The sequence below is a fragment of the Bubalus bubalis genome, chromosome 4 (genome assembly GCF_019923935.1).
Source record: "Bubalus bubalis isolate 160015118507 breed Murrah chromosome 4, NDDB_SH_1, whole genome shotgun sequence".
NCBI lineage: Eukaryota > Metazoa > Chordata > Mammalia > Artiodactyla > Bovidae > Bubalus > Bubalus bubalis.
The window spans coordinates 139,497,186-139,524,432 of NC_059160.1; positions in this window are offsets into that span (position 1 = coordinate 139,497,186).

Sequence of the window (27,247 nt, forward strand, 5' to 3'; positions counted from 1 at the left end):
ATTCCTTTGGAAGTCCTCTAGCCTGCCTGAATAGGTTTTTCCGGCCACATGTGATTGCTCAGAGCCTCCCAACTGTGAGAGGCATGAGATGTTCTAAACTGTCTAAATACAGATTCCTTTGAGCAGTTAAAAGATTGATTAGAAATTGTATTGGTGAAGGGTTTTTCACTTGTTGGGCCAATGTTTGCTGCTAAGTCTCCATATCCCTTACCTGCTGTGTCCCTGGCAGTGTATTGATTAATATGATTGGTGTAAGTAGTAGCTTTAATGTTTGTAACCTTGGACCCTTGAGTTAATTCTTTTTCTTGTTGTAGCCCACCACACCTTTGAATGCAACTTTAATGCTTTTGGAGGGTGGCGCCTGACTAATCACCTTTAGAGAAAAGTAAGTTTTCTGAAGAAAGGGTCTTAAAATGTTAACAGGCCTCCGGACCAGAAGATGATGCAAATCACCTAAACTTTTGCATATGATAAGTTTGCAGGAAGAAAGCCTGGCTTACTGCATGACTCTACCCCTTCCCCCATTATCCTCTATGCATAACTTAAGGTATAAAAACTACTTTGGAAAAGAAAGTGCGGGCCTTGTTCACCGAAACTTGGTCTCCCCATGTCGTTCTTTCTCTCACCTTCTGGCTGAATTATTCAGTCTCTTTTCACCACTGAATTTCCTCACTGAGCTATCCTTATTTCAGCCTCTTTTCTCCACTGAATTTCCTCACTGAGCTACCCTTATTTAACCACTCTTTATATCCTTAATTAACGTTTAATTAAGCAATTGTTTCCTGTTCCTCGCCGAGGCCGTCCCCGCTTCGAATTCCCTGGATCCACCGGGGCTGGACCCTGGCACTGTAGCATCCCCTACACAGGCCTTCACTGGAGAATGGTTCCTAACTGTGCCAGAGTGGGAACCCAAGAGTTAATTTAAAGAAGTACTTAAAATCTAATATGAGAAAAAAATTTTTTTCTTCCATAAAAAGAACAATATCCTGAGGCAGGCAATTATCTTCTGAAATGAAAACAGAAAGACAAGCCTAGGATAACAGCTGAAACCACAAAACCCAGAACTATTTATCAGTGATAATTTAAAAATAAAATACATAAAGTTAACCTCACGGCCCCTTAGAATTTTCTTTCAATTTATTTCTCTTTTTGGCAAAAATCTGCTGGCCTGAGTAGTGGGCAATTTTACAAATGATGTAGAAAATAAAGGCCCATCCTTTTCCCTCTATTATAAAGGAAAATGGAAAGATATTCTCTGTTGAAAGCCTGGATATATTTATTCTGATACATACTGACTGTCTGAAATGACTGCCCTTTCTTGAATGTTAAGATCTAAAAAGTAAAAGGATAAGGAAGCTGTGGCTAATCGTATGTAATTGCCATAAATTGGAGCTACACACCAGGGTAGCAGGAATAATTACTTCTAGAGAGTTTATCACCAGCAACTTCAAATCCAAGGGGACAGCAGTGAAGTCAGTTTTCCATGTACAGACACAATGGCTGGTAACCAGAGTTAATGACCTGGCTACTGGAAAAAGCCTGGGAGAGGTAGAACAGTGTTTCAATCAAAAATTCATTGAACTGCAGCTATGGAAAAATCCTTAGAGATCATATAATCCAATCTCTTCTTAGTGTAGAAAAGGAAGCCAAGCCTCCTACGGTAAAAACACTTGGACGAGGCATAAAGCACGGTCTTCTGACTCCCTTCCAGTATTCTCTTCTTCAGGTTGTTTCTCAAGAGGGTCAATAGCCTCTTCTTTTAGGACAGATTCATAGTTGAAATTCAGAACCTAATTGGTTACTGATATTGATTTGGCATTTATAACATTAAGACTGACATTCAACCTGGATCCTTTCTAGGTCAGTTATCTGACTGCTAATTCATATGAATGCACCCCAACTGAAGCATTCATTGGGTGGGCTGGAATTTCTTCTTCTTCTTCTTTTTTTTTTTTGCTTCATAGTTTTCTGTTTGTATCAGATTACCAAAATACTGGAGCTTCAGCATCAGTCCTTGAAAAGAGTATTCAGGGTTGATTTCCTTTAAGACTGACTGGTTTGAGCTCCTTGCTGTCCAAGGGACTTTCAGGAATCTTCTCCAGCACCACAGTTCGAAGGAATCAATTCTTTGGCATCCTGCCTTTTTTATGGTTCTGCTCTCACGATTGTACATGACCACTGGGAAGACCATAGCCTTGACTATACGGACCTTTGTTGGCAAAGTAATGTCTCTGCTTTTCAACACCCTGTCTAGGTTTGTCATAGCTTTCCTGTCAAGAAGCAGTTGCCTTCTGATTTCATGGCTGCAGTCACCATCTGCAGTGATTTTCAAGCCCAAGAAGAGGAAACCTGTCACTGCTTCCACCTTTTACCCTTCTATTTGCCATGAAATAATGGGGCCAGATGCCAAGATCTTAGTTTTTTAATACTTAGTTTTAGGCCAGCTTTTTCCCTCTCTTCTTTCACCCTTATCAAGAGGCTCTTGCGTTCCTCTTCACTTTCTGCCATTAGAGTAGTATCATCTGCATATCTGAGGTTGTTGATGTTTTTCCCCCCTATCTTGATTCCAGCTTGTAACTCATCCAGCCCAGCATTTCTCATGATGTGCTCAGTAGATAGGTTAAACAAACAGGGTGACAGCATTCAGACCTGTCATTCTCCTTTCTCAATCTTGAGCCAATCAGTTGTTCCATACAGGATTCTAACTGTTGCTTCTTGACCTGCATACAGGTTTCTCAGGATACAGGTAAGATGGTCTGGTATTCCCATCTCTTTAAGAGCTTTCCACAGTTTGTTATGATCCACATAGTCAAAGTTTGTAGCATAGTTGATGAAACAGAGGTAGATGTTTTTCTGGAATTCCCTTGCTTTCTCTATGATCCAACAAGTGTTGGCAATTTGATCTTTGGTTCCTCTTCTTTTTCTAAACCCAGCTGGGACATCTGAAATTTCTTCATTCACATAATGCTGAAGCCTAGCATGTAAGATTTTAAGCATGACCTTACTAGAATAGGCTATTAATGTAATTTTCCAATGGTTAGTACATTCTTTGGTACTACCATTCTTGGGAATTGGGATGAGGATTGACCTTTTTCAGTCCTGAGACCACTGCTGGGTCTTCCAAATTCACTGACATATTGAATGCAACACTTTGATGGCATCATTCTTTAGGATTTTAAATGGCTCTACAGGAATTCCATCGGAGAAGGCAATGGCACCCCACTCCAGTACTCTTGCCTGGAAAATCCCATGGATGGAGGAGCCTGGTAGGCTGCAGTCCATGGGGTCACGAAGAGTTGGACGAGCGACTTCACTTTCACTTTTCACTTTCAAGCATTGGAGAAGGAAATGGCAACCCACTCCAGTTTCTTGCCTGGAGAATCCCAGGGACGGGGGAGCCTGGTGGGTTGCACAGAGTCGGAGACGACTGAAGCGACTTAGCAGCAGCAACTGGAATTCCACTGCATCCACTAGCTTTATTAACAGCAGTGATTCCTAAGGCTCACTTGACTTTGCATTCCAGATTGTCTGATTCTGGGTGACTGATGATACCATTGTATGTATCTTATACATGGTATCAGTTTAAAAATTTTACTATAGAAGACAGAAAACTACAGTTTATTTTTCTGTCTTGAAGTGTGATTTTCCTGTCTTGAAAACATTTAAATCACAACCTTAGGAACTTCTAAAGATATTTATTTCACATTTTTCTATTTACTGAGTGTCTTGACATCTTCCAGACTGATTATGGAACTTAATTGGGGTCAGAGATCTTTCCATCTAATCTCTACTAAAGGTGCTCCTCTGGGTCGTACTCACAGCCCACTTGGACTATTGGATTTTTTTTTCATAGAAAAGTGTATCAATAAGTAGTGTAAGTAAGTGTAAGTGTGTGCATGCTCAGTCGTGTCTGACTCTTTGTGACCCCCTGGATTGCAGCCCACCAGGCTCCTCTGTCTATAGGATTCTCCAGGCAAGAAAACTGGAGTGGGTTGCCATTTTCTCCTCCAGGGGATCTTCCTGACCCAGGGATCGAACCCATGTCTCCCTAGTCTCTTACATTGGCAGGTGGATTCTTTACCACTGAGCCATTTGTATCAATAGTATTCATAAAACAATATCTAGGACATAAAGCATGCTTATAAAAACTGGAAGTTTGTAGGATAATGTTAGCTAAGTTTTAATCTATTAATATCAAGATGTAGAGCCTCAGGAACAATTTTTTAATTGTTTATTATTTATATCGAATCATTGGAGAGTATGATACATTGAATACACTGGATAAACACGTATTGAAATTTAAATGTCACACTTGATTTATTTTAATCTCTCCAAAATCCAAATGAGTGATTTTGATGATTTTATTATATAATTATATAGTACAGACCTATTGTGAATGATTTTTCTAAATTTTTTTTTACAGATTATAAAGTTGAAACATACTTACTAGAGAAATTTTTGAAAATTTGGAAACTTATAAAGAAGTAATAAAAAATTACCCATAGTATCACCACTTATAGTAAATGAAAGTTATAAAATATATGTAAAAATTAATTCACATTAAGATCACATGTTTCCTGCTTATATAGGAGAGGAAACCATGTATATGAATACAAATATACTATGTGAAGAAACTACCAGAAGTAAACCTATTTATCTATAAGTATTATTACCTTATAGAGGATTTAGGTTGTTAGAAGGTTACATAAAAACATAAGATAGTAAGTAGAATGAGTGTTTAGGAGAAAAATAAGGTGGAATCATCAGGTGCAGAAGGCAGAGAACATCTACCATGATGACCTAAATGCTAGCCTTGGGTAGCCATGTATTTGGATCTCAGCGTTCTAGCCATTGAGGTGAAGAGAGAGATTTGGGTGGTTGTTTGATCCATAAAATCAATAATATACAAAATACAGAAACCTCCATGAAGGTGTCTGGACAACATTCTAGTGATATATGTATGATAAACTTTTCTTCAAAATGATCCCTTGGTAGAATTCAGTGGTCTCCTGCCAAGAAATAATTCATGAGAATTAGTTTTACTGGCAGTAATGGTGGATGGTGAGGGCCAGTATAATTCAGTCTAGGTACCTTTCTCTCTGCTACTTTGGCTTAATTCTTAAAGAGTACTAGGTTACCCCATGCAGCAGACTAAGCTAGTATTTAAGACACCAACAAATTATATGTATGTTAAAAAAGAAAAGGCAATTTCTAAAGAATTTATTTAATCAGAAAATCAAGAGATAAATTATTTTACACACTTATTCATGTTTTATGTAACTTTGAAAATGATATATTTCAAATTGCATATGGCAAGAGGAGGTACCATAATCTTCTCAATACTTATGGTCTTTAAAGTATTCAGTTCAGTTCAGTTCAGTTGCTCAGTTGTGTATGACTTTTTGTGACACCACGGACTGCAGCACGCCAGGCTTCCCTGTCCATCACCAACGCCCAGAGCCTACTCAAACTCATGTCCATCGAGTCAGTGATGCCATCCAACCATCTCATCCTCTGTCTTCCCCTTCTCCTACCACCTTCAATCTTTCCCAGTATCAGAGTCTTTTCCAATGAGTCATTTCTTTGCATCAGGTGGCCAAAGCATTGGAGTTTCAGCTTCAACATCAGTCCTTCCAGTGAATATTCAGGACTGATTTCCTTTAGGATTTCCTTTAGGATTGACTGGTTGGATCTCCTTGCAGTTCAAGGGACTCTCAAGAGTCTTCTTCAACACCACAGTTCAAAAGCATCAATTCTTTGGTGCTCAGCTTTCTTTAGAGTCCAACTCTCACATCCATTCATGACTACTGGAAAAACCACAGCTTTGACTAGAAAGACCTTTGTTGGTAAAATAATGTCTCTACTTTTTAGTGTGCTGTTTAGGTTGGTCATAACTTTTCTTCCAAGGAGCAAGCATGTTTTAAGGGAATAGCTTTCTTCAGAGAAGTGACTTGGAATGTGTCCACAGAGAAGGAGAATCCTTTCTTAGCAGAGAACTCTATATTCATGATTCCAAAACAAAACGAGACACTTTGCCAGAATATATCAAGACACAATGCAGGCAAGTAAAGGAAACCAGATTCCATTAGTACTCAAATTAGTCGTGTAAACTTGATGCCACTTGTATTATTCATCGTCTTGACTGATTAGGAGTCCTGCTGTCTGCTTAATAAGTTAAACTAGGATGGCAAAAGAGCACATAACTTTGGTCATTTGTTAGATTTTTTTTTTTAAAGAAAGCAATACAACTGAGTGGTGGTTAATTTGTAGTTATTTTGTCAAATCAATTAATTTAAAAAGATTCTATTGTTAAGGGATGACCAGTTTGCTGATTTGAATGTCACCATAGAGAGCAGAGTAAGAGCAACTTCGATGGTGCAGCCTTGTGGGTCATTTTCTATTTAGCACTGTAATTGGCGTTTCTTCTTTCCCTTTATAGATGCTATGAAACATGGGACAATTCAGGCTATTGACTCCTTTGCATGCTGGCTTTATAGATCAAAAATTCTGACTTAGGAGTGAAGATATCTTTGCTTGGTTCATTACGGTTGTTGGTAGGATCGGTCTTACCTAATGGGTAAGTTGGAAGCCACTGATACTGGTATGATCGAGGAGCAAAAAGAAAGCTCTATCATCCAGGGAGGAGGAAGGTACATTGTGTGATAATTTTCAGTTAAAAAGATACTGTGAATCTCAGTTTCCTCATCTTTAAAATGGGGGTAAAGATCCCTAAATTTTAGGATTGTTCATGGATAAAATATAATAAATAAGACAAGTGTTTGAAATATAGTAGGTGCTGAATAAAGACTAGTGATAGTATCTAAATAGTTACCCTCTCACAACCTGTGGCCAGTCCTAGAAAGGACTAGCTCTGACTGAAATGCCTCTGGAAAGTGTTTCACATTGAGTCTGTCTGAGCAGCCACTTAACGTCTATGTATCATTTACTTATGTGATTCCTTCAACTCAGCTGTGGAGTGGAGAACCCAAGGATGGAGTTGGTGGCCTCAGGGAAAGTTCAGTATTTGACTGTTGTGGTAACACTTGCTGACAAGAAAGAATAGAAAATTGTGGGAGAGACAGGCTAATGGGGTTTACAGAAGCTGCCTTTGATTCTGGAAGCAGCAGGGCTGAGCAACAGGAGCCAACTATTATCAGTGGGTGCCAGCAACTTCACAGGCAAAGCTTTACCAGGCAGCTGTCGCTCATGGTCTGCAAAAGACCTCACCCTTGCAGTGCAGAAGAACAACTTAAACCTCAAAGCCAGCCCACCGAGAAGGATTAAGAGTGGAGAGAAAGTGGAAGGCATGGCTCATTTTGAGGACTGGGGATTTAGCCACCTGCTTAGAGAGAAGGCAGATGCCATGTAAGGAGAATTTTCTTCCATCTCACACATGGACACCAGCTTTGTCCATAAAGTTGTTATCTGGTTCACAGGAAGGAGATTTGTATTTACAATATTGTTTTCATTGTGTTCTATAAATTAGAAATCATTCAAAATCAGTCATAGTTTTATTCTTTATTTACTCAAATTGAGGATACTTCTCCAGGTCTTCATTTACAGATTTAGGAATTGATTTAAGTTTTTCAGCTTTCATAATCATTGGCTTTCAGACAATGATCTGATTAGTAAAAACGTGATTTGATGTAGGGTCCTTGGTAACAATTAATCGGGGGTGTGTAAAGTCAATACTCTTCTTTGCAGCCATCAGATAGAAGGCTGGTCCAAGTGGTTAGCCCAGATATAAATCAACTTCATCACTGATTAAAGGCAAAAAATGTTAGAAGCCAATCACACTGTCGACATCCCAGAAAATGTCGACATTACCTTGAAGGGACGGACAGTTATTGTGAAGGGCCCCAGAGGCACTCTGCGGAGGAACTTCAATCACATCAATGTAGAACTCAGTCTCCTTGAAAAGAAAAAGAAGAGGCTCCATGTTGACAAATGGTGGGGAAACAAAGGAACTGGCCACTGTTCGCACAATCTGTAGTCACGTACAGAACATGATCAAGGGTGTTACACTGGGCTTCCGTTACAAGATGAGGTCAGTGTATGCCCACTTCCCCATCAATGTTGTTATTCAGGAGAATGGTTCTCTTGTGGAAATCTGAAACTTTCTGGGTGAAAAATACATATGCAGTGTTTGAATGAGGCCAGGGGTTGCCTGTTCAGTATCTCAAGCCCAGAAAGATGAGTTGATTCTTGAAGGAAATGACATTGAACTTGTGTCAAATTCAGCTGCTTTGATTCAGCAAGCCACCACAGTTAAAAACAAGGATATCAGAAAATTTTTGGGTGGTATCTATGTTTCTGAAAAAGGAACAGTTCAGTAGGATGATGAGTAAGATCTCAGTGATCCTGTTGCAGAAACAAGATAGCAGATGGTTCTATGGACTCAGTTGTGATATTTTAAAGAGACAATAAAAACTCTTGATTTGAGACTAAAAAAAAAAAAGAAGCCAAGGAGAACAGATTGGTAATCTCAGATTATACAATGTCAGGTACTGTTATAGCCTAGAATTTGTGATATGTGTGTGCATTGTGCACTACGTGTCTGTATGTGTACCAGATTATACATTGTATACATGTGTGTGTTATATATGGGGCTTCCCAGCTGGTGCTAGTGGCAAAGAACCCACCTGCCAATGCAAGAGACATAAGAGACACAGGTTCAATCCCTGGGTCAGGAAGATCCCCTGAAGGAGAGCATGGCAACCTACTCTAGTATTCTTGCCTGGAGAATCTCACGGACAGAGGAACCTGGTGGGCTACAGTCCATAGGGTTGCAGAGAGTCAGACAGAACTGAAGTGACTTAGCATGCATGCATGCATGTGTTTATATATATGTATATATAATATCCTTTTTTTATTGAAGGTCCTTGTGGTCAGGACCTCATCATCTTTTAGCCTTGGGTATAGTTTTGGCATGTAACCAATTAGCAAGTGTTTGTAGAATTAATTTCATCCTACTTTGTAAGTAGTTAGTAAAAGTGAGCACTCAGCCATAAAATGTTAACTATGTGCCAGATCCTATTCTAAGTACTTTACATGTATTAACCTGTATTAGATTCACAAAAATGCTGCAAAGTAGGCACTATTACTATCATCCCATCGAAGAAACTGAAGCATGGAAAGGTCAAGTAACTTGCTCCAATTTGCACAGACAGGTAAAGGCAGAAATGGTATTTCAGCCCAGACAGTCTGGTTTTAGTGTTTGTGCTTTTAACCATTTTTTGCCATGATGCAGAGATAAAGAATTTAGTACTACAGTGATGCTGAATCGGTCTGTACGGGGTCCCTGCAGTAGCCAAAGATAGTTTATGAGAATCCAAATGAATAAAAATAAGTTTAAGGCTATTACTTCCTCTTGTGAAAACACAAAGATGTTAAACATGGTCCAATTTTAAAGACAACCTATAGATCAGACACAAAATTCATTTTAGGAGTCCTGGGTGGCACTTCAAAAATTGATGGCCTCCAGAATAGCTGAAACTGAGGTATAAGGAGGGAGGCTGATACATGCCCACATGGCATGTTTAAAAGGACTCTGAGGCTCTATGTTCTGGGCACAGTGCTAAGTGATCTCTATGCACTGCATCATTTAATCATCACCAAATAGCAAGAAGTCAATGTCATTACTTTTGTTTTTCAGATGGGTAAACTGAGACTTGGAGAGTTTAAATAACCTTCCCAAGGTCACAGTTAGGATTAGAAGCTGGATTCAAACCCAGTTCTATCTGACTTTAAAGTTAAAGCTCTTAATGTAGTTCCATATAATACATATTGATAAGTCTGGGAATAAGTAGCTTGGTAGAAGAAGAAAGGAAGCAAAATATATTAGCAGATGGTAGAGATTTCTGATGACAGGTGAGACCTAGGAACACTACTTAATTTTAAGAAGATTCTAAATGAAAATAAGGTATCATTTTTAGAGTAGTCTAAGAGATTGTGGCCTGAGACAAGGGAGACTCTGGGATAATAACCTTCAGTGGTGGTTCATAGTTCTTATGCCTATGGAGCCAAGTCAGTTTGGTGGTTTGGGACTCATGAGGCTGATAGAGGATAAGTGGTCTCAGTCTCAGAAAAAAGGAGTAGCATAGTAGCATCTCAATATGTTCTTTCCAATGGACAGTTTCTCGTTCATTGGAAGAGAATCTAGGATACTGGAGCATAAGATCTAAACTCAGAACTGAACATGGTTCCCTGAGGTTCCTTGTCCCAAAAACAACTATACAGAAAATTGTCTTGGTCTATCTGGAAATTGAAAGGTCTTTTCTAGGCAAAGTTGTCTAAACAACCTAATCTAGGAAGAGGCTTTGCCTAGACAACTGAAAACTGAGAGTTGCCCTAAATTTCTTCATATTAAAAACAAAAAAGAAGGGATAATAGACTGTTGGGGGGAATCTAGGGAATGATTAGGACATATCTCTGACCCTTTGTAATGACCACCATTACAAAATATTATAAGGCTCTATTTAATTTCCGGAGAACTTGTTTTAGGTGTGTGTCAGGCACTGATTTAGGTGCTAGAAATTGACTCATGTTGCTTGGATTTAAATTCATATAATATTTTACAGTTTATCATGCATTAACACACATTATTTTATCTTATTTTAAAAACTATTATTGTGGTAAAAGTCACATAATATAAAACACTATTTTAACCATGTTTAACTGTACATTTCAGTGGCACTAAATACATTCACATTGTTGTGCAAGTCTCACCATAATTTATGTCCCAAATCTTACCATTTCCTAAACTGAAACTCGGTCCCTATTAAACACTAAGTCCCCACTCCCCAGTGTATATTATTTTATTGAACATTGAACTGATTCCGAGAGTTGAAAGGACATGTATGTCTGCTCCTCCTTTAAAAGTCAGAAAGAAATGACCTTTCAGTATTCTTCAAGTTGTTACCTGTGTTCTGGGCCTTGTCATCCTTTTCTTCAGTTTCCGAACTCACAAAATTGGGCGATTAATACTTCTGTTTATGTTACTTAGATTCTTAAACCATTTGAAATCAGGGGACTGATTAATAAACTAGTTATTCATCAGTAAAACTAATTAATAAAAAAATATACAAATCCAGCTCACTAATTACAGATAATTATTTATAAATATTGATTTTAAAACTATTTCCTATTGCCTTTCATTTTCTAAATTTTTTCCACTACAATTGAGGAGGCTGTGCCAAAATTATAAGAGTTTTCTAAGTCCCATAGCTGTAAGTAGTAAAAAGTTATGACTAAACCACAGTGTTTATATAGAGGTATCATCTGAGTATCATGTTTCTTTCCATCTAAATATTTAATTGGCCAAACAAATTTAAAAGGAACTGAGAAATGTGGGACCACAGAATTGTACTAATCTCTGGTGTGTGATGTTATAATAGCTGTGTCTACATAAAAGCAGTGTCTAACATGTTTGAATAGGCACTTCTGTTCCCCAATAGTATACCAGAAACATAAACATTTATAATGAAAAATACATATGCTTATAAGGCATATGTGTTTACTCTCGAAACACTGCAATTAGTAGATCCAACATTCAAGTCTCTGAAAAGTTTTGAGTTCCCTAAAAGCAGCTTAGTGTTATAAATCCTACACCTTCTTCTAGCTACTACTGTATATAATATTTTCCCTTTACTGCCAACCTTCTTGAAAGAAAAATGGAAACTCTGTCTTTCCACTGCCTCATGTTCCATTCCTTCCTCAGTGAATTACAATCTGGCTTTCAACACATTCACTGTCTTGCCGAGTTTATATGTTAATTCTTAGATGGTAAAGGCAATGGACCCTGTTGAATTTCTGATGTCCTGCAGTATTTGATATCATATGTTCTTTTGAAACTGTTTCTTAACCTTGGTGTGTATTCTTCTCTTTCCTCTTGATTATTCTTCTTTTCTAGATGCCCTAGTTTAATCTCATCATTGAGCTTCACTTACTTAGCCTATGCTTTAAAAGTTGATGCAAAAAAAAAAAAAAAAAAAAAAAAAAAAAAAGGTTGATGATGCAGGAGATCCTTCTTTTTTTTTGCTGTGCTACAGACTGTGGGATCTTAGTTCCCTGACCAGGAATCAAACCTGTGTCCCCTGTAGTGGAAGCTCAGATTCTTAACCAGTGGATCATCAGGGAAGTTCCTGAGATTCTATTCTTGATCTTTACTTTTCTCCTTCTAGTAGTGCACCAGACGATAGTTATTCTTATCTATCCCCATGCCTTTATTATCACCTCTACATTCAGTAGTTCCAAAATTTCTACATATATGTATGTCTTTCCTTGACCTCTCTCTTACATTATAGACCTCTATAGATGTTTATTGAAACTGAAGAGTTCATTAGCGAAAATTTTCTTATCAATATTCCATTCATCCATCTATATGTATATATCTATTCATTTATTCATTTACCATAGCTTTTTGTATGTACCATAGCATCATAAACTAACATGTGAAAACCAGACCCTTCACATAGCATATTTTTCTTGTTTCTTTTCTATTTGGTGACTGGAAATTTCATCCACCCAGTTATACAAGTTAAAAAAATCTAGTGAGTATTTGATCCATCAGGCTGGAATCCCTAGAGTAGGAACCTTGTCTTGGCATTTTTTTTTTAAACTCTCCTCAGGTGTTTCTAATGTGCATCCAGGGTTGAGAGATCTGCTGTAGATCAGTGCTGTATCAGTTCTAGTGTGCAAATAATCACCTAGGGATCTTGTTAAACTGCAGATTCTGATTGAGTAGGTCTGGGTCATGGCCTGAGTTTCTCTGCATTTCTAATAAGCTCCCAGGTGATGATAGATGCTTTTGTCTGCGGGCAAATGTTGAATATTAAGACTAGATGATTTTGTGATAATATCACCACACTTCCTGGCCTCGCTTAGGATTTCCTTGGTGGAATATGTGGAACATTCCAAAGATAAAATGTGGATTCTTTTACCATGTTTCTAGCAGTAACTTTTGTGCCTCAATTTATTTACCAAGCTCTGAAGCCAGATGCCTTTTTAGATATTTTCCCCAATATGAACTGGTTAGATTAAGCAGCGTTAGAGTAAATTAGTATTAAAATGAATAGAACAATACAATGGAATGTATTCCAATTATTAATGTATTAGTTTATCCTTTGCTGGCACACAGGTCACAACACAAACTCCCTTAAATTTAAATTCTCAGATAATTTGAGGTTCCCTGGTAGACAAAGCATAGAGCAAAAATATCATAGAAACTTTGGTGTTTTCTAAGAAAGGGGCTTTTGATCTCTGGTTCCTCTGCCTTTACTAAATCCAGCTGAATATCTGGAAGTTCACAGTTCTTGTACTGTTGAAGCATGGCTTGGAGAATTTTGAGCATTGCTTTGCTAATGTGTGAAAGTGAAAGTGAAAGTGAAGTCGCTCAGGCCTTTCCGACTCTTTGCGACCCCATGGACTGTAGCCTACCAGGCTCCTCCCTCCATGGGATTCTCTAGGCAAGAGTACTGGAGTGGGTTGCCATTTCCTTCTCTAGGGGATTTTCCCGACCCAGGGATCGAACCCAGGTCTCCTGCATTACAGGCAGACGCTTTAACCTCTGAGCCACCTGTGTGAGATGAGTGCAATTGTACCGGAGTTTGAACGTTCTTTGGCATTGCTTTTCTTTGGAATTGGAATGAAAACTGACCTTTTCCAGTCCTGTGGCCACTGCTGAGTTTTCCAAATTCACTAGCATATTGAATGCAGCACTTTCACAGCATCATCATTTAGGATTTGAAATAGCTCAACTGGGATTCCATCATCTCCACTGGCTTTGTTCATAGTGATGCTTCCTAAGGCCCACTTGACTTCGCATTCCAGGATGTCTGGTTCTAGGTGAGTGATCACCTAGAGCCAGTGATCACCAGAAAAACATCTACTGTTTATTGTCTCCGTCAAAGACTTTGTGTGGATCACAACAAACTATGGAAAATTCTTCAAGAGATGGGAATACCAGACCACCTTACCTGCCTCCTGAGAAATCGGTATACAGGTCAGGAAACAACAGTTAGAACCAGACATGGAACAACGAACTGGTACCATTTGGGAAAGGAATATGTGAAGGCTGTATATTGTCACCCTGCTTATTTAACTTATATGCAGCGTACATCATGTGAAATGCTGGGCTGGATGAAGCTCAAGCTGAAATCAAGATTGCCAGGAAAAATATCAATAACCTCATATATGCATATGATACCACCCTTATGGCAGAAAGCAAAGAACTAAAGAGTCTCTTGATGAACGTGAAAGAGGAGAGTGAAAAAATTGGCTTAAAACTCAACATTCAGAAAACTAAGATCATGGCATCTGGTCTTATTACTTCTTGGCAAATAGATGGGGAAACAATGGAAACAGTAACAGACTTTATTTCTTTCGGTTTCAAAATCACTGCAGATGGTGACTGCAGCCATGAAATTAAAAGATGTTTGCTCCTTGGAAGAAAAGCTATGACCAACCTAGACAGCATATTAAAAATTAGAGGCATTACTTTGCCAACAGATGTCCATCTAGTCAAAGCTATGGTTTTTCCAGTGGTCATGTATGGATGTGAGAGTTGGACTCTAAAGAAAGCTGAGCACCAAAAAGAATTGATGCTTTTGAACTGTGGTGTTGGAGAAGAACCTTGAGAGTCACTTGGACTTCAAGGAGATCTAACCAATCAGTTCTAAAGGAAATCAGTCCTGAATATTCATTGGAAGGACTGATGCTGAAGCTGAAATGCCAATATTTTGGCCACCTGATGTGAAAGACTGACTCATTGGAAAAGACACTAATGTTGGGAAAGATTGAAGGCAGGAGGAGAAGGGGATGACAGAGGATGAGATCATCAGATAGCATCACTGACTTGTTAGACATGAGTTTGAGTAGACTCCAGGAGTTGGTGATGAACAGGGAAGCCTGACATGCTGCAGTCATGGGATTGCAAAGAGTCAGACACAACTGAGTGACTGAACTGAACTGAACTGAAGAAAGGAGCTTAAAATAAAAGAGAAGCTTTCATTTCAAAGATCATTCTTTTATTTTTTTAACCAATAGAGACTAATCAGTGCTGGCCCAGGGAATAAGAAATTGGCTCACTTATGATGGTCACTGGTGTCTCAGCTCCTGTCTTTGATCAGTGGTATTCTTAGTTATGACTTCTGGCTCTTGACATACAGCCTGATGTTATTGAACTTGGCCTGAGTGCCTCATCACTTTTCAAACACTGCAGGTCACCATTAGCTTGCATAATTAAGAGTTGGATAAGTCTTCCCTTTCCAAGATACTGTCACGAATTTGAAGGATTTGGAAAGAATTTAAGTAATTTGGATAATTTTGCAAACTCTTTATTGAGATTGATCAGATAAGACTCTAAACAAGGATACTTTTAAAACAAAAGATTCACAGACAAGCAAGTTTTCAAAATGGCTTCTTTTAGAAAAATCTTATAGCTAAATTTGTATCTAATCTTGATTTGCCGGACTCAAGAAATCTACAAATGAAACATATAGATTTTAAACATCTATCCTCCTCCCTCACCATAAACTATTGACAATATACTTGCAGTCACTTAATAGTATCAAAATCAATATCTTGAAACAAAGGGGACTGTCTGTTAGCTAAAAGCCTAAGCAAAGCAAAGATCCATTGACAATGATACTTCATTTGTGGGGGAGGGGTGAAACTTACTTGGCTTGAATAAAATTGAAGTCATTACTCATCTCACATGCTAGTAAAGTAATGCTCAAAATTCTCCAAGCCAGGCTTCAGCAATATGTGAACCGTGAACTTTCTGATGTTCAAGCTGGTTTTAGAAAAGGCAGAGGAACCAGAGATCAAATTGCCAACATCCGCTGGATCATGGAAAAAGCAAGAGAGTTCCAGAAAAACATCTATTTCTGCTTTATTGACTATGCCAAAGCCTTTGACTGTGTGGATCACAATCAACTGTGGAAAATTCTGAAAGAGATGGGAATACCAGACCACCTGACCTGCCTCTTGAGAAATCTGTATGCAGGTCAGGAAGCAACAGTTAGAACTGGACGTGGAACAACAGACTGGTTCCAAACAGGAAAAGGAGTACGTCAAGGTTGTATATTATCACCCTCCTTATTTAACTTATATGCAGAGTACATCATGAGAAACGCTGGACTGGAAGAAACACAAGCTGGAATCAAGATTGCTGGGAGAAATATCAATAACCTCAGATATGCAGATGACACCACCCTTATGGCAGAAAGTGAAGAGGAACTCAAAAGCCTCTTGATGAAAGTGAAAGTGGAGAGTGAAAACGTTGGCTTAAAGCTCAACATTCAGAAAATGAAGATCATGTCATCTGGTTCCATCACTTCGTGGGAAATAGATGGGGAAACAGTGGAAACAGTGTCAGACTTTATTTTTTTGGGCTCCAAAATCACTGCAGATGGTGACTGCAGCCATGAAATTAAAAGACGCTTACTCCTTGGAAGGAAAGTTATGACCAACCTAGATAGCATATCCAAAAGCAGAGACATTACTTTGCCAACAAAGGTCCGTCTAGTCAAGGCTATGGTTTTTCCAGTGGTCATGTATGGATGTAAGGGTTGAACTGTGAAGAAGGCTGAGCACTGAAGAATTGATGCTTTTGAACTGTGGTGTTGAAGAAGACCCTTGAGAGTCCCTTGGACTGCAAGGAGATCCAACCGGTCCATTCTGAGGGAGATCAGCCCTGGGATTTCTTTGGAGGGAATGATGCTAAAGCTGAAACTCCAGTACTTTGGCCATCTCATGCAAAAAGTTGACTCATTGGAAAAGACTGATGCTGGGAGGGATTGGAGGCAGGAGGAGCAGGGGACAACAGAGGATGAGATGGCTGGATGGCATCACTGACTCGATGGACTGAGTCTGAGTGAACTCCGGGAGTTGGTGATGGACAGGGAGGCCTGGCGTGCTGCGATTCATGGGGTTGCGAAGAGTTGGACACGACTGAGCAACTGAACTGAACTGAATCTTTTGTTCATTTAAAAAATTGAACCTCTTAAATGGTGACTTAGACTTGGTGTTATGGTTTATCAAGTTCAGAAGATAACACTAATTTCAAAGCTTTAACAATCCATTCAAATGCAACCAACCAGTTTTCTAAATATTTAAGAAAGTAAATGATGCTCCATCACTTCATAGCCTCTACAAGCTGTTGTACCCTGAGCTGGAAATGCTATCTTCTGTTGAGACAGTTCTTACCAAGAAAATAGCTGTGAACATCCTCTTTTCTGTTATGAGTATAACCTCCATAAGGGTAGAGTCCTTAGATGTTTTTGTTCAAAGTTCTATTCCAGTTCAAGAACAATGTCTGGCTTGTATGAGACACTGAATAAATGTTGAATGAATATCAACTACGAGAGTGCCTGTTAGTTTCTATTCCAGAGTACTGTGGAAGTGCTAGTTGGCAATGAAGTCTTTCTGAGTTCAGTCTCCTACATGGGGCCAGTTCATTGATTTATAAATAAGAAGCAGAAATAGCTCCATTTTCTTTTCTGTCTAGGACTCCTGAAAAGCCAGCTGAGAAAGAGCTGCATTTTCAACTCACCACGATAGCAGTTCCCCATCCCTATTTTTCCCCTTAATATCCATGGCTTCTGCAAAACCTGTGCTAATTTCCAAACTATACCATGGCTTTCAGGTTCTTCCAGAAATTACGTGTATAACTAACTCTCCAGCCTTATGCAGCACAACTCTTCCTCATGTGCTCCATGGTCCTGCTATATGAGTCTCCTTTCATCACCAGGGTTTTCATTTCTCTAGATATTCCATTTGGTTCTAGAAGTATCTTCCATTTCTTCCTCACTATGTTCACATTTTTTCTTTAAATACTTGAACATTTTTCTAATAGGCGTTTCACATCCTAGTCTACCAATTTTATTATCTTTATTATTTTTTAGTCTGTTTGTATTATTTTCCAACATCTTTGCATTTGTTGATTGTGTGCTGTCCATTGTGACTTTTATGTTGTTGAGTATCTAGATTTTGTTTTGTTCTGTTAGGCAGTTAGGTTACTTGTGGTCCTTTTCAGGCTTATTTTGAGTTCCATAAGGAAAGATTTAGTATTATCTTTATTCTAGGGGTGATTTAGCCCCACTACTAAGGTAGACCAGAAATATTGGTCTTCTTTCTTTTCTTCAAGCATGTTCTACTCTTTCTTTTATCTGAGTTTGGCACATTCTGAATCTCTCTAAGCTAGCTAGCTTTGTCCTGTATATGCCTCCCTCAGACTCTGAACATTCCATTTTGAAATTAAACTTGTGATTACATATATGTGTGTGTGTGTGTGTGTGTGTGTGTGTGTGTGTGTGATGAATGCTATTTCCACTACATTGTAAACTCCATGGCAAAAGGGAAATTAGCAAAGGACAGTCATCTTTTCCCATGAAACAAATGACATATTTCAGGACTAGTGCAGATATTATTTTCCTAATGAGAACATTGTTAGTGAAAAGAGTCAGTCAAGTACCAACACATTAACCAGGGAGAAGGTAATAGAGATGTCAATTATTTTCTATGTTAATAATTTCTTTTCATTTTCCACACTTCCTTCTGAAGTTTTTGCTTCCATAGATCCCATTAATGAGCAGTCATTTTGATGTCATTTTCCTGGTCCCCAGTGGCCAAACTGGGGAAGGAAAAGTGTCATAAAGTAAGCCAATAATATTCTGTATTTCAGATATAATTGTTCTGTTTTTCTTCCTTGAGGCCAAACTATCCCCCCAGTGGGACTGAGCCACTGGGCAATAGACTCAGTAGGAATCTTGGCTGTCTGTCAGAACAGGATGCCCAGAGGATATATTGTTGTCAATGAGGCCCAAAATGGGCTAGCAGTTAGGTGTAGTGGAGACAAGCAGGTCAAGTGTGTGAGCAGGAAATATGAAGAGACACATGTCAATGTGGTTAATATTAAGCAGCTCTTGGTATAACGTGCCATGTCCCAATTACAAAGTGAAGAGTTCACTGGAAGACTTGTGTACCCCTTGTGATGGGTTATATTAATTTCCTAGGGCTGCCATAACAGATGACTGCTGCATGGTGGCTTACAACAATAGAAACTTCATGTTCTGAAGGCCAGAAGTCTGAAATGAAGGTGTCAGTAGGATTGTTTCCTTTTGGAGGCTCTGAGGAAAAGTCTGCTCCATGACACTCTCCTAGCCTCTGGCTGGCGCTGGCGGTCCTTGACATGCATGCCTTGGCTTATAGGCACATCATTCCAATCTCTGCCTCTGTCTTCACATAACCTTTCTCTTTGTGCTTCTCTTGTGTCTCTGTGTGTTTCAAATCTCCCACTCCTTTTTCTTACAAGGACACCACTCATTGGATTTAGGCCCTACCCTAAATCCAGAAAGGTCTCATCTTGAGAGCTTTAATTATCTTTACAAAGACACTAATCCCAAATGGATTCATATCCATAGGTACTGAAGTGGTTGGGACTTAAGCGAATATTTCTGATTCATTAGTAAACCAATGATATTGTTAAAAGCAGGACTGAATCCTAGCTTAGAAAAACAAGGGTCCAGATAAGGGATGAAGTCATAACTTCAGTTCAGTTCAGTCGTCAGTTGTACCCAACACATTGTAACCCCATGGACTGTAGCACGCCAGGCCTCCCTGTCCATTACCAAGACCCAGAGTTTATTCAAACTCATGTTCATTGAGTCAGTGATGCCATACAACCATCTCATCCTCTGTTGTCCCCTTCTCCTCCCATCTTCAATCTTTCCCAGCATCAGAGTCTTTTCAAATGAGTCAGCTCTTCGCATCAGGTGGCCAAAGTATTGGAGTTTCAGCTTCAGCATCAGTTCTCCCAATGAATATTCAGGACTGATTTCCTTTAGTATTGATTTGTTGGATCTCCTTGCAGTCCAAGGGACTCTCAAGAGTCTTCTCCAACACCACAGTTCAAAAGCATCAATTCTTCTATGCTCAGCTTTCTTTATAGTTCAACTCTCACATGCATACATGACTACTGGAAAAACCATAGCCATGACTAGATGGACCTTTGTTGTCAAAGTAATATCTCTGCTTTTTAATATGATGTCTAGGTCAGTAATAACTTTTCTTCCAAGGAGGAAGTGTCTTTTAATTTCATGGCTGCAGTCACCATTTGTAGTGATTTTGGAGAAATAAAGTCTGTCAGTGTTTCCTCTGTTTCTTCATCTATTTGCCATAAAGTGATGGGACCAGATGTCATGATCTTAGTTTTCAAAATGTTGAGTTTTAAGCCAACTTTTTCACTCTCCTCTTTCACTTTCATCAAGAGATTCTTTAGTTCATCTTCGCTTTCTGCCCTAAGGGTGGTGTCATCTGCATATATGAGGTTATTGATTTTCTCAGGCAATCTCGATTCCAGCTTGTGTTCCATTCAGCCTAGCATTTCTTATAATGTACTCTGCATATGTTAAATAAGCAGGGTGACAATATACAGCCTTAATGCACTCGTTTCCCTATTTGGAACCAGTCTGTTGTTCCATGTCCAGTTCTAACTGTTGCTTCCTGACCTGCGTACAGATTTCTCAGGAGGCAGGTAACATGGTCTGGTATTCCCATCTCTTGAAGAATTTCCCACAGTTTATTGTGGTCCACACAGTCAAAGGCTTTGGCATAGTCAATAAAGCAGATTTAGATGTTTCTCTGGAACTCTCTTGCTTTTTTCGATGATCCAACGGATGCTCGCAATTTGATCTCCGGTTCCTCTGCCTTCTAAATCCAGCTTGAACGTCTGGAAGTTCACGGTTCACATATTACTGAAGCCTGGCTTGGAGAATTTTGAGCATTACTTTGCTAGCATGTGAGATGAGTGCAATTGTGCAGTAGTTTGAACATTCTTTGGCATTGCCTTTCTTTGTGATTGGAATGAAAACTGACTTTTTCCAGTCCCACGGCCACTGCTGCATTTTTCAAATTTGCTGTCATTTTGAGTGCAGCACTTTCACAGCATCATCTTTTAGGATTTGCAATAGCTCAACTGGAATTCCATCACCTCCACTAGCTTTCTTCATAGTGATGCTTCCTAAAGACTACTTGACTTTGCATTCCAGGATGTCTGGCTCTTCGTGAGTGAACACACCATTGTGATTATCTGGGTCATGAAGATCTTTTTTTGTATAGTTCTTCTGCATATTCTGGAGATGGGCACGGCAACCCACTGCAGTATTCTTGCCTGGAGAATCCCATGGACAGAGGAGCCTGGTTGGCTACAGTCCATGCAATGCAAAGAGTGGGACATGACTGAGTGATGAACACACTACCCTGCATTTTCTTGCCACCTCTTAATATCTTATGCTTCTGTTAGGTCCATACCATTTCTGTCCTTTTTGAGCCCATCTTTGCATGAAATGTTCCTTTGGTATCTCTGATTTTCTTGAAGAGATCTCTAATCTGTCCCATTCTATTGTTTTCCTCTATTTCTTTGCACTGATCACTGAGGAAGGCCTTCTTATCTCTCCTTGCTATTCTTTGGAACTCTGCATTCAGATGGGTATATCTTTCCTTTACTCTCTTGCCTTGCATTCTCTTCTAGTTACAGCTATTTGTCAGGCCTCCTCAGACAACCATTTGGCCTTTTTGCATTTCTTTTGCTTGGGGATGGTCTTGATCCTTGCCTCCTGTACAATGTCATGACCCTCCGTCCATAGTTCATCAGTCACTCTATCTATCAGCTCTAGTCCCTTAAATCTATTTCTCACTTCCACTGTATAATCATAAGGGATTTGATTTAGGTCATACCTGAATGGTCTAAGGGTTTTCCCCTACTTTCTTCTATTTAAGTCTGGATTTGGAAATAAGGAATTCATGGTCTGAGCCACAGATAGCTCTTGATCTTATTTTTGCTTACTGTATAGAGCTTCTCCATCTTTGGCTGCAAAGAATATAATCAGTCTGATTTCGATATTGACCATCTGGTGATGTCCATGTATAGTCTTCTCTTGTGTTGTTGGAACAGGGTGTTTGCTATGACCAGTGCATTCTCTTGGCAAAACTCTATTAGCCTTTGCTCTGCTTCATTCTGTACTCCAAGGCCAAATTTGCCTGTTACTCCAGGTATTTCTTGACTTTCTACTTTTGCATTCCAGTCCCCTATAATGAAAAGGACATCTTTTTTGGGTGTTAGTTCTAGAAGGTCTTGTAGGTCTTCATAGAACCGTTCAACTTCAGCTTCTTCAGCATTACTTGTTGGGGCATAGACTTGGACTACTGTGATATTGAGTGGTTTGCCTTGGAAACAGAGATCATTCTGTAGTTTTTGAGATTGCATCCAAGTACTGCTTTTCAGACTCTTTCGTTGACTATGATGGCTACTCCATTTCTTCTAAGGGATTCTTGCCCACAGTAGTAGATATAATGGTCATCCGAGTTAAACTCACCCATTCTAGTCCATTTTAGTTTTATGATTCCTAAAATGTCAATGTTCACTCTTGCCATCTCCTGTTTGACCACTTCCAATTTGCCTTGATTCATGGACCTAACATTCCAGGTTCTTATGCAATACTATTCTTTACAGCATCGGACTTTACTTCCATCACCAGTCACATCCACAACTGGGTGTTATTTTTGCTTTGGGTCCATCTCTTCATTCTTTCTGGAGTTATTTCTCCACTGATCTCCAGTAGCATATTGGGCACCTACCAACCTGGGGAGTTCATCTTTCAGTATCCTATCATTTTGCCTTTTCATACTGTTCATGGGGTTCTCAAGCCAAGAATACTGAAGTGGTTTGCCATTCCCTTCTCCAGTGGACCACATTTTGTCAGAACTCTCCACTATGACCTGTCCATCTTGGGTGGCCATACATGGCATGGCTCATAGTTTCACTGAGTTAGACAAGGCTGTGGTCCTAGTGTGATTAGATTGACTTGTTTTCTGTGATTATGGTTTCAGTGCGTCTGCCCTCTGATGCCCTCTTGCAGCACCTACCGTCTTACTTAGGTTTCTCTTACCTTGGACGTGGGGTATCTCTTCATGGCTGATGCAGCAAAGCGTAGCTGCTGCTTCTTACCTTGGACGAGGGGCATCTCCTCACCGCCACCCCTCCTGACTTTGAACGTGGAGTAGCTCCTCTAGGCCCTCCTGCACCCATGCAGCCACTGCTCCTTGGATGTGGGGTTGCTCCTCTCGGCTGCCGCCCCTGGCCTCGGGTGGCAGGGTAGCTCCTCTCGGCTGCTCCTGCGCTGTCACAGCCAGGCACTCCCGGCTGCCGCCCCTGACCTCGGGCGTGGGGTAGCTCCTCTCGGCTGTGCTTGTGCGCAGTCACAGCCGCCCGCTATTATTTACTTGTTATTTACCTGGAGCCAAACTATGGTGGAGATAATGAAGATAATGGCAACCTCCTTCAAAAGGTCATAGCACTGGTCATAGCAAATACCCTCTTCCAACAACACAAGAGAAGACTATATAGGGACATCATCAAATGGTCAATACTGAAATCAGATTGATTATATTCTTTGCAGCCAAAGATGGAGAACTCTAAAAAGGCGGCAAAAACAAGACCAGGCTCAGGTCATGGACTCCTTATTGCCAAATCCAGACTTAAATTGAAGAATGCAGGGAACATCTCTAGACCATTCAGGTATGACCTAAATCAAATCTGTTATCATTATACAGTGAAAGTGAGAAATAGATTCAAGGGATTAGATCTGATAGAGCACATGAAGAACTATAGATGGAGGATCGTGACACTGTACTGGAGACATGGATCAAGACCATCCCCAAGAAAAAGAAATGCAAAAAAGCAAAATGTCTGTCTGAGGAGGTCGTACAAATAGTTGTGAAAAGAAAAGAAGGGAAAAGCAAAGGAGAAAGCAAAAATATACCCATTTGAATGCAGAGTTCCAAAGAATAGCAAGGAGAGAGAAGAAAGCCTTCTTCAGTGATCAGTGCAAAGAAATAGAGGAAAACAATAGAATGGGACATATTAGAGATGTCTTTAAGAAAATTAGAGATACCAAGAGAACATTTCATGCAAAGATGGGCTCAATAAAGGACAGAAATGATATGGACCTAACAGAAGCAGAAGATATTAAGAACAGGTGGCAAGAATACACAGAAGAACTATACAAAAAAGATCTTCATGATCCAGATAATCATAATGGTGTGACCACTCACCTAGAGCCAGACATCCTGGAATGTGAAGTCAAGTGGGCCTTAGGAAGAATCACTACGAAAAAAAGCTAGTGGAGGTGATGGAATTCCAGTTGAGCTATTGCAAATCCTAAAAAATGATGCTGTGAAAGTACTGCACTCAATATGTCAGCAAATTTGAAAAATGCAGCATTGGCCACAGGACTGGAAAAGGTCAGTTTTCATTCCAATCCCAAAGAAAGGCAATGCCAAAGATCGCTCAAAGTACCGCACAATTGCACTCATCTCACACACTAGCAAAGTAATGCTCAAAATTCTCCAAGCCAGGCTTCAGTAATATGTGAACCGTGAACTTCCAGATATTCAAGCTGGTTTTAGAAAAGGCAGAGGAACCAGAGATCAAATTGCCAACATCCGCTGGATTATGGAAAAAGCAAGAGAGTTCCAGAAAAACATCTATTTCTGCTTTATTGACTATGCCAAAGCCTTTGACTCTGTGGACCACAACAAACTCTGGAAAATTCTTCAAGAGATGGGACTATCAGACCACCTTACCTGCCTCCTGAGAAATCTGTATGCAGGTCAGGAAGCAACAGTTAGAACTGGACATGAAACAACAGACTGGTTCTAAATAGGGAAAGAAATATGTCAAGGCTGTATATTATCACCCTACTTATTTAACTTATATACAACACATGTATACCTGTGGGCGGATTCATTTTGATATTTGGCAAAACTAATACAATTATGTAAAATTAAAAAAAAAAACTTATATACAGAGTACATCATGAGAAATGCTGGGCTGGATGAAGCACAGGCTGGAATCATGATTGCCAGGAGAAAAATCAATAACCTCAGATATTTTAATGACACCACTCTTATGGCAGAAAATGAAGAAACTTAAAAGCCTCTTGATGAAAGTGAAAGAAGAGAGTGAAAAAATTGGCTTAAAGCTCAACATTCAGAAAACTAAGATCATGGCATCTGGTCCCATCACTCATAACAAATAGATGGGGAAACAGTGGAAACAGTGACAGACTTTATTTCCCCAAAATCACTGCAGATGATGACTGCAGCCATGAAATTAAGACTCTTGCTCCTTGGAAGAAAAGTTATGACCATCCTAGACAGCATATTAAAAAATGGAGGCATTACTTTGCCAATAAAGGTCTGTGTAATAAAGGTTGTGGTTTTTGAGTAGTCATGTATGGATGTGAGAGTTGGACTATAAAGAAAGCTGAGTGCTGAAGAATTGATGCTTTTGAATTGCAGTGTTGGAGAAGACTCTTGAGAGTCCCATGGACTGCAAGGAGATACAACCTGTCAATTCTAAAGGAAATCAGTCCTGAATATTCATTGGAAGGACTGATGCTGAAGCTGAAGGTCCAATACTTTGGACACCTGATGCGAAGAACTGACTCATTGGAGAAGACTCTGATGCTGGGAAAGATTGAAGGTGGGAGGAGAAGGGGACGACAGAAGATGAGATGGTTATATGACATCACCGACTCAATGAACATACGTTTGAATAAACTCTAGGAGTTGGTGATGGACATGGAGATCTGGCATGCTGCAGTCCATGGGTTGCATATGCTCGGACAGCACTGAGTGACTGAACTGAACTGAACTGAATGCAGTTAATGGTGACCTTCAAACGGTCCCATGCATACACTTCTACAGTCTTTGGCCCCAACCCTGCAGCAGGCTACTGCTGACCCTTCTATTAGGCACAGAAGAAAGGAAACAGGAGTCCAAATGTGGCAACTCAACTTCAAGGTCAAAATTGGACCAGTAGTAAATGCAATAGAAGTTTAGTTACTTGTCTATTGAAAATCCCCCCGTTGCTATAGATGAGAAATATTATTAATCCCTAAATGGAATGATCTGGAAGCTATAGATTCAGTAAAATAAAGCAGACTTTGAATCTTTAAAGGACAGATGCTTTGGTTATAGTACAGCTAGCTGTCTGCACAAAAATCATAATTGTAAATCATTGACATTCTTTATATAGTCCACAAATAATTTCCTCCGAGTTAAGTTTCCTCTTTCCTTCAATCCAAACAGGAAAATAGAGAGCTCTTCAATTAGTCCCATCATGGATTATATAAAACAAAGCTAGAAATAGCTCGATTAAACTTTAAAAATCTTCTTGCATTTCCTTTCAATGTTCCTTAGCATTTAAGTCACTTAAAATCAAACTTTTTAGTACATAATTTAAAAAATGTATGTCACAAATACCATCAAGTCCTCATTTTCTCAGCAGCCAGAAGTTGCCTGAACACTAAAATTCTTATTCCATTTTTAGGAGATTTCTTAAGCAGTGATGTCCCAATTTTAAAGATATTAAAATATACTCTAAGGCAGTCAGAAACATATGTCTTGTCATTCTAAACTGGGTATTTTTTTCTACTGTCTCCCAAAAATGGAAAAAAGAAGTTGATGAAACTGAACAGCTTCATTTTTCTGTAAATGAGTAAGTAGTGCTGTTTGGGATAAATATGAACATTAGTGATCATCTGAAATCAAGGACTCGTGGGTCAGAGAAGCCTGACTTGCAGGTTTCTGCAAAAGGTTGCAAAAATTACTTACTTTAGGATATGGTGACATTTCTTCCCAATCCAAATAGTAACTTGGCATACCACATCTGTTTAAATGGCAGGCAGCTCTCTGTCTTTAAGAACAAATATATTTCCTCAGCTCTAAATCATGGCTGTCATTGATTTCATGTTTGATGAACCAAGGTCTTTGGAGTCAGTATGCAAAGAATGCAGTCGTGGCTAAGGTTTCGGCAGGATATACCCCACTGCCTCAGAAAATGACCAGCTATCCCTCTAGGTAGCTTCAAGAAACAGCTCTCTGATGAGTTATCCAGAGGTTAACAACTCAGAGTGCTACATCTGATCAGGGTCTTGGTGTCATCACTATCCACGAGAAGACATAGGCTTGAAATTCTGACTACTGACAGGAAGTCAAAGGGTCACTTTCTCTCCTCCAGTCAGTTCGCAAGAAAAGAAGCCCGAATGGCCACTTCACAGAAGCCCTTGCATGGTGCTTGCATCTTTTTGATTTTCTCTCTCACTAGATACTTTAGAAAGCTTTTGGAAAATGCATTTAATCTATTCCAAAGGTCACGGCAACAAAGGTTTCTACTCCATTG